Source organism: Schistocerca americana, chromosome 2, assembly GCF_021461395.2.
Source record: "Schistocerca americana isolate TAMUIC-IGC-003095 chromosome 2, iqSchAmer2.1, whole genome shotgun sequence".
Lineage (NCBI taxonomy): Eukaryota > Metazoa > Arthropoda > Insecta > Orthoptera > Acrididae > Schistocerca > Schistocerca americana.
In genome coordinates this window covers 560703018-560710567 of record NC_060120.1, presented here as the reverse complement: position 1 = coordinate 560710567, position 7550 = coordinate 560703018, and the positions used below count along the sequence as shown (strand labels likewise).

The 7550-nt window shown below is 45.1% G+C and overlaps 1 pseudogene; it reads left to right on the top strand.

The window, feature by feature from the left end:
- The first annotated feature begins 7132 nt into the window (after positions 1-7132).
- Positions 7133-7250, top strand: LOC124597046 (annotated as a pseudogene).
- Positions 7251-7550: the final 300 nt, after the last annotated feature.

The window sequence follows — 7550 nt, the reverse complement described above, 5'->3', positions numbered from 1 at the left end:
GTGCTGTAGAGTGCCGCGGATGACAACCAAAGAGGTCCTGCTCTGAGAAGAAATGGCACGGCAGACCATCACTCCTGGCTGTCGAGCCATATGGTGGGAAACAGTCAGGTTGGTATCCCACCGCCGTCCAGGACATCTCCGCACACACGTCTTTACTGGTCTTCGGGGCTCAGTTCAATGCGGAACTCATCACTGAATTCACTCCTGTAAATGAGATTCCAGACCGAAGACGTGTCTCGGGACGCCCCGGAACAGAAACCGAATATAAAATCAAATGTTGCTCTCTGACAAGTTGCTAAAAGGCAGACAAAAATATATTCTAGTAATGATTTTGTGTTTGAAAAACGACACGACATCTCTACACCTACAACTATACTCTTCGAATCTTTGTGAAATGCTTAGCAGAAGGCACCTTTTGTTGTGTCGCATACCAAACCGCTGGAGCATCAGAAGAATGAAATGTTGTAAGCGTCTGTGCGAGCTGTTATGTGCCAAGTTTTTATCCACACCGCCTGTACGGGATATCACGTAGGAGGCTGAAGAGAATTCACAGTTTCAGCGTTGAAGGACGGCACCTAAAGATTCCTAAGCTGTTCTTTGCGAGATATATGGAGAATTTGTTCGAGTCTCTCAGTTTAGATTTTCAATATTTCTGTTACACTATCTCGTCAGTCAAACAAGCCTGTCCCTATTTGTATAGTCTCTATTTTCCCATTAGTCCGACGTGATAAGGGTTCCATAATCTTAAGCAGAACTCAAAGATGTGGCGTACAGGTATTTTGTATGCAGTCTCTTTCGTAAAGAACCTACAGTTTCCACTTTCCTACCCATGAATCACAACCGTACATCTGCCTTACCTAAAACACCGCCTATGTGGTCGTTGCATTTCATATGGCTACGTACCCCTACTCCCAAATATTTGTGTGACATGACTGACCAGTTGTGCCTTATTAACCCTACCGTCATAAGATACCACCCACGAAGTTGATATTGAGATCTAACTGGTTACTTCTGCAATTTTACTGGGTAGAATAGCCTCACAGGTAAATCAACCATTTGCAAGAAGCCTGGTACTACGACTCGGTCATTAGCGCGCAAGACGAACAGGAACGATTTTGGTACAGTCCCCTATGGCATACCAAATATTACTTTTGTATCTGTAGATGACGAAATGTCCTAAGTGGCAGAAGTGTGGTTCACGAAAATAACATGGCCATAAGGAAGCTAAGCAGGTTAGATCAAAACGTTTTTGAAAAAATCGTATACTGTTTGCATTAGGTTTGTTATAAATAACTCATCTGCTACCTTTCACGATTTTCTTTGTTTTATTTTTCGCACGACGCGTGTCGGGAAATGATTCCCATTTTCAAGTGCGTTTTTTGTGTTTGTTATGTCATTCCTATATGATGTTGTCGATGTGTGAGATTCTGATTCATTTCGTTGACTTTACTGCAGTACATAAGAAAAGACGCGATTTTTAGTTGGTTGTCGATCTTTTTGGGAAGTTAGTGGCGACATTTAGAAGAATTTGTACTTACGGTTTGCTTATGGTCCATTTGTGCAGAGTCTCACACACACTAAACTGTAAGTGCATAAGTACATAAGCGTAGTGCGAAAAATAAAATAAAGAAAATCGTGACTCGTGGCAGATGAGTTATTTATAAACAAACCTATTGTTTTCACAGTCGCAGACTTTCAGTACCATTTATAATGGATCAAATCAGATTATTGTTTGCATATTCTACTTCTTTTTACGTTTCCATGGTGCAACTACATTCTGTAAACAATCGTGAAGTGCATTGCAGAGGGTACTTAGCGTAGCACCTTATTTCATTCTGTCGCGACCTGTGGAGTTTTCTCACCGAGGTGTCGCGGTGTGTGTGTGTGTGTGTGTGTGTGTGTGTGTGTGTGTGTGTGTGTGTGTGTGTGTGATGGGTGGGGGCTGCTCGCTGAAGCGCCTGCAAGAATCCTTACAACGCACAGGTGTAAACCTTTTACAGCTCAAGTGAGTGAGGCGTACGTCGCTTTATGTGCTGCGCCGGCATCCCGAGTTATAGCTCGGCAGCTCAGTAGGAATTCACCCTCCATTACCCTTAACTTAGTTGCCTCTTATCCGCGCATCGTGTACAACCGTAAATCCGTCACTACACAAAACAATTTATTTAATTTAATGGTAGAGTTCTGGTGACTACCTTCAGCCAAATAGATTTCGATCAGCTACCGGTAAGAGAGAAAGCTTATCTAAACATGTTACGGACCTAGATAAAATTGGGGACAAAGTGAAGGTGTTTCGTAGAACTTAGATATGCTCGCAGAACGCATAACCTCCACATTCCGTAAGCTACTGTACAGTGTGGGAACTTCATGTACGAGCTTTATTTCTCTCCTTTCTCGTTTCATTCACAATAGTAAGGCGTTACTTGTTGACGCACACCGCCTTTCTTTGTAGCCTCGTCCGCAGCTCGTGGTCGTGCGGTAGCGTTCTCGCTTGCCACGCCCGCGTTCCCGGGTTCGATCCCGGCGGGGTCAGGGATTTTCTCTGCCTCGTGATAACTGGGTGTTGTGTGATGTCCTTAGGTTAGTTAGGTTTAAGTAGTTCTAAGTTCTAGGGGACTGATGACCATAGATGTTAAGTCCCATAGTGCTCAGAGCCATACTTTGTAGCCTCGACCATTAGAATTTATTGAGCATTTACACTGAGGTGAGACCAAGAGATGAATACACTAAGCAGATTCAGAAGGATGTAGGTTGCAGTAGTTACTCAGAGATGAAGAAGCTTGCACAGGATAGAGTACCATGGAGAGGTGCATCAAACCAGTCTCAGGACTGAAGACCACAACAACAAGAATACACTGAGGTGACAAAAGTCATGGGATAGTGATATGCACTCATACAGATAGCGGTACTATCACGTACACAAGGTACAAAAGGATAGTACATTGCCGGAGCTGTCATTTGTACTCAGGTGATTCATGTGAAAAGGTTTCCGACTTGATTAAGACCACACAACAGGAATTAACAGACTTTGATCGCAGAGTAGTAGTTGGAGCTAGACGCGTGGGACATTCCATTTCGAAATTCGTTACGGAATTCAATGTTTCATTATCCACGGAGTCAAGGGTGTGCCGGAAATACCACATTTTCTGGCATTACCACTCGTTATGGACAACGCAGTCGCCGGCGGCATTCACTTAAATGCTAAGAGCAGCAGCGTTTGCGTAAAGTTATCAGTGCTGACAGACAAACAACACTGTACGAAATAACCGCCGAAATCAATGTGGGACGTTCGACTAATGTATCCGTTACGACAGTGCGGCGAAATGTGGCGTGAATGGGCTATGGCAGCAGACTACTGATACGAGTGCCTTTGGCTAACAGCCCGACATCGTGTTCGGCGCCTCTGCTGGGCTTTTGACCATAGTGGTTGGATCCTAGATGACCGGAAAACCATGGCCCGGTAAGATGAGTCCCGACTTCAGCTGGTAAGAGCTGATGGTTTGGCGATGACCCTACGAAGCCATGGACCTGAGTTGTCAACAAGGCACTGTGCAAGCTGCTGGTGGCTCCATAATGGTGTGAGCTGTGTTTACATGGAATGACCTGGCTCTTGGTTACGCTCGGTTACTTGGGGACCATTTGCAACCATTCATGGACTTCATGTTCCTAAAAACGACGGAATTTTTATGGATGAGAACGCACCATGTCACTGGGCCACAACTCTTCGCTAGTGGTTTGAAGAGCATTCTCGACAATTGGAGCGAATGATTTGGCCGCTCAGATCGCCCGACATAAATCCCATCGAACATTTCTGGGACATAATCTAGGGGTCAGGTCGTGCACACTTTCGCAATTTTGGACGGCTATAGCGGCGGCATGGCTCATTATTTCTGTAGGGTACTTCCAACGACTTGTTGAGTCCTTGCCACGTCGATCTGCTGTACCAAGACGGGCAAAAGGATGATGGTGATGTCGGTTTGTGAGGCGCTCAACGTCGTGGTCGTCGGCGCCCGTACGAGTTCCCAATCTTTCCGCTTCCAGTCTCGCCACGTCCCGAATGATGATAAGACGATGAAGGACAACGCAAACAGCCAGTCCGCGGGCGGAGAAAATCCTCAATCCGACTGGGAATCGAACCCGGGCATAATGAGGTCCGACACGATATTAAGACATATCCCATGACTTTTGTCACCTCAGTCTATATGACGTTCCGACGTTGACTAATATGCGACAAAGCCCGAAGTTCTCATTAAATTAGCTTGTGTTGTAACAATTAAGACAATGATTCTCTGTTCATGTTTGGATATTGGGTCTCACAGCAGACGGTCGACATAGAAATTTTAAGCAGTTTTGAAAAAAGAATGACTCTGAGCACTATGGGACTTAACATCTGAGGTCATCAGTCCCCTAGAACTTACAATTAGAACTACTTAAACCTAACTAACCTAAGGACATCACACACATCCGTGCCCGAGGCAGGATTCGAACCTGCGACCGTAGCGGTCGCGCGGTTCCATGCTGAAGCGCCTAGAACCGCTCGGCCACTCCAGCCGGCGCGGTTTTGAAGAGTGTCTGCGTATTGCAAAGGTCCGTGACAGCAGTCGAAGTGGTGACTGGCAATATTAGCCGCATTAGCCAGATGTATGCGGGAAGGTTCAATTGGAAAATTGGGACCAGTGTAATGTTCCCTCTCCTCTTCATCTAGCCTGGAGTAGCAAAGGACGACAGCTGTTGTCCATCGCCCGCTTGGTCCACGAAATAAACTTGGTTTGCCTACACCACGTAGTTGCGCCACGACTGTACCGGAAACATTTATTTACTAGAGGCGGACCGACCGTCTGTTCTCTTGTATTTGTGAAATTAAAGCGTAAGAAAAGGTTAAATTGCCACAACTCTTACGCATTGATTTAAGGAATGGGACTATCACATTGCACTGTCATAAACCCCACAATGCGACAACTGAACCATAAATTATACACCACAAACAGCACTTCTTAACTTCCCAACAACGTCATTGGAATCTCAGAAAGTTCTCGGGGTCATAGGTCAAAACTGCAAGTGTCACATAGCTAAAAAAAAATTGGACAAATATGAATGTTTTCTACTTAGTCAAACAACGCTAGCCGGCCGCGGTGGCCGTGCGGTTCTGGCGCTGCAGTCCGGAACCGCGAGGCTGCTACCGTCGCAGGTTCGAATCCTGCCTCGGGCATGGGTCTGTGTGATGTCCTTAGGTTAGTTAGGTTTAAGTAGTTCTAAGTTCTAGGGGATTTATGACCTAAGATGTTGAGTCCCATAGTGCTCAGAGCCATTTGAACCAAACAACGCTAAGTTTCAGAGTTTGGAAGCTCTATAAGTTAAACAGGGCTGACACCTAAAAATACACCTTTCTAAGCAACATCAAAGCATTGCTTTCGAATATTCGAAGTATCAGTATGGCTATCACTATAAAAGGAAATCTTGTACGAAAAATAGAAGAAGAACATTACTACTGCCTTTGTGGGCTTCCTTACGATTACGTTCCCAAAAAGCAGAATTCTCTTTACTTGTTTCGTCAGCACCATTCCAACGATATGTAGCTAAAATGGCATACAATATAGTTAAGTATAGATAAGTAAAGATGTTCTCAATTCTAGGCTAGTTTGTATACCACAGTATTACGCTTGACAGGTCCTAATGCCTCCCCCCCCCCCCCCCCCCCCCCCGTCCTAAAACGAATGGTAACCGAGGATTGAAACCCGAACAAAGAAATTAAAAACACAGCTTCTTAAAGACGAATTATACTTATTTTTACAGTGCTTCTACTTCAGTGACAAGTTCAATACCCGATTTAGACTTCGGAAGACAGAATATTCTCCTTTCGTATACACTTCCCTTTAGCAACCTCAATATGATTATGTAGGTCACGGAAAGAGCCAGCTCTATGATCTATTGCTCAAGCCAGCAACGTGCTGAGCAGAATAACAGGTATGGAAGGTCGCCGTAAGGCTGTCGCCCTTGGCTGACACAAAAAGGAAATAATTAAGTAAAAAAGAGTAAGAAAACATTGTCCGACTTTTTCTCTTTGCATGAGGCCTTTGAGTACATGACAGAGCACATACACACAGCTGTTACTTGCACAAGAAATACATTTCTAAACAAGTGCATGCACTACAAATCGGTGGATAATTGCCTAAATCCTTGCACCATCTATACCTATAAAACTGTAATCGAGTCTACACCTACGCTGTCCACTGTTGTCTGGACTTCTAACATGTACCAACTGATAAGGTATCCCCATTCTTGTCAGGATATGTAAACGTCTAAGAATGTTCTACTTCTCAGTTTTCCCCGTAATCTCAAGTTCTGTTACTATACTGCAAACACACCAAAACGTCCCTCAACCATACATCCACAGAACGTGTATATTTTCTTCCATTACGACTTCTAACTACTCCCACATCCAGATGGTGATGTCCTTCCTGATAATTACGAATCTGTCCTGTCATATGTAACAGAGCCTCCCTCTCCTTCACCACGTAGCAGTACCTCTCCTATCTTCTTTTCTCCTTCATATCTCTTAACTGTGATTCAGAATCCATGTACCTAAACAACCACATTGTTTTTCTTCTCCTCTCTAAATACTTCATAACAACCATGCATCCATCTCAGATTCCAAGTTCACTGCTGCGCCTACCCCTAAAATTTACGAAACCTTTATTTCTTTCAAACTCAGATTCCCTACATTAAATCGACGTACTCAAATGCCCATCCTTCACACAGTACACTCTAATCATGTAAGGGCTGTGGACCTATATTCGGGGTCTCCATGACTTTATCTTTCAAAAAGATAACACGAGGCAGAATGTGACCTGTGCTGACCTGACCTTCGTCAACATATAGGGTGTTCAACTGTTACCCCAGCCAGCACGTTCTCCAGATCTCTCACTCATTAAGAACTTCTGGCCACGGTCTGCCAAAAGACTGGTACATCGCCCTTCACCATCCTCTACAGCTGTGTTGAAGCAGTGTGGAATGCACGTACCCATGTCTATCATCTAAGCTCAGTGCGATTGGATTCTCAGCCGGCCTGAAACCATTATTGGTGCCAGAAGTGGCAGCTCTGTGTATTAAATTGGCCCCACCGTGTAGCTCCAAAGCCAACGACCTTGCCGCAGTGGTAACACCGGTTCCCGTCAGATCACCGAAGTTAAGCGCTGTCGGGCTGGGCTAGCACTTGGATGGGCGACAATCCGGTCTGCCGAGCGCTGTTGGCAAGCGGGATGCACTCAGCCCTTGTGAGGCAAACCGAGGAGCTACTTGACCGAAAAGTAGCGGCTCCGGTCTCGTAAACTGACATATGGCCGGGAGAGCGGTGTGCTGACCACATGCCCCTCCATATCCGCATCCAGTGACGCCTGTGGGCTGTGGATGACACGGCGGCCAGTCGGTACCTTTGGGCCTTCAGGGCCTGTGCGGGAGGAGTTAATGAGTATAGTTTAGTTTAGCTCCAAATCACAAATTTAATTATGTATTCTTCTACTATGCAGTATACACACTGTGAGTACACTGTCCAG